Genomic DNA, 1,793 nt, shown 5'->3' with positions numbered 1-1,793 from the left:
ATGATGATGATGATGATGATGGTGTGAAAGTTTGATGTCGTTCATTCATTCATTCATTCATCCATTCGTTCACTCATTCATCCATTCATTCAGAAATTTATCTTTCATTATTTAGAGCCGGGTAATCAGATTTCATCCAAAATGTGTTGGTGTTAATTATTATTATTATTGTTGTTGTTGTGAATGTTTTTGTTCTTCATTGCGCGGTTCCGAGCCGAATGAATGAAGGATTGAATGAGTGAATGAATGAATGCATGAATGAATGAATGAATACATGAGTTAATGAGTGAATGAAGGAAGGAATGAAGAAATGAAGGAATGAATGAAGGAACGAATATTTATTTTTTTTTTTTCAAGCGCTGGCTCTCAGGAAGAATTTTCGCAAGGCCATGAACTTCAATGCCATACCAGGTTAAGTTGCATCTTCATCCTCTTCATCACCCTCATCATGATTATTATTATTTATTATTGTTTTTGCTGTTGCTGCTGCTGTTGTTGTTGTTTTGTTGTTGTTGTTGTTCTTATTGCTGTTTTTTTCTTCCTTTTCAAGAAAACTCCAGCGATCAACTTGATTGTAAGATTTGATTTGATTATTGTTGCAAAAAATCATTCATTAGATCATTCCTTCATTCATTCATTCATCTATTAATTCATTCATCTATTAATTCATTCATCCATTCATTCATTCATATGATAGCTATGCGGAAAGGAAGTGTACTTGGATTAAAAGGCGAGTGAATAAATGAATGAATGAATGAATAAATGAATGAATGAATGAATGTGTAGGGAAACAAATACAAATTGCAGATCCCAAAGACTTCGTAAGCAGATCGCCATACAGATTTATGCGAAATTGTAAGAAAGATGTAGTAGGATGTATCCATTCATTCATTCATCCATTCATTCATTCCCTCGTTCATTCACTCACTCTCTCATTCATTCATTTACTAACTCATTCTTTCATTCATTTTTTCTTTCATTCATTCATTTAGTTAAACAAACTACCAAGGAAAACGAAAATGGACGTATGTCTTCTATATTTCAAACATTCACATGAATTCCTTTCATTCATTCTTTTATTTATTCATTCATTTTCTTATTCACTCATTCATTCATCCAATCGTTCGTTCTTTCGTTCATTCATTTTACCATTCATTCATTTATTCATTCATCAATCCAACCTTCCAAATAATCAAATGATGGTTATTGCACGGCGGATAGGCTGGGATCTTTTTGCGTTCGTATACGGTCACTATGACGATGACCGCCTGAGAACCTGGCGCTTTTAACCTATGCGCCACTGAGGAAATGATAATCAGCTAATTATTTAATTATGCTGAATATTAATTAATCAATTTGAATATTCATTAATTTAAATATTCATTAATTTTTTTACGAAGCGTTGTTTTGGAGGTCGAATCATTATAACTATAATGCCATCCCAGGTTTGAAGATGATAATGATGATGATGAAGAGGAGGATGATGATGAAGATGATGATGGTGAAGATGATGGTGATAAATATGGTAATGATAAAGATGATGGTGATGAATATGATGATGTTGAAGCTGATGATGAAGAAGATGATGGTAATGAAGATGATGATGATGAAGATGGTGATGATGATGATAACGGTGAAATTATCAATATGTCACCACCATCATCATCAACAACAACACCATCGTCAGCTGCATCATCACCATCATCCCCTTCTTCATCTTGCAGGGTCTGGTGATAGCAAGATAAGGATGTGTAAGTATCTCTTAAGTATCTCTAAGTATCTCTAAATATTTT

This window comes from Helobdella robusta (assembly GCF_000326865.2).
Source record: "Helobdella robusta unplaced genomic scaffold HELROscaffold_102, whole genome shotgun sequence".
Classification (NCBI taxonomy): Eukaryota; Metazoa; Annelida; class Clitellata; order Rhynchobdellida; family Glossiphoniidae; genus Helobdella; species Helobdella robusta.
The sequence above is the reverse complement of the archived record's forward strand: the minus strand, read 5'-3'. Positions refer to the sequence as shown.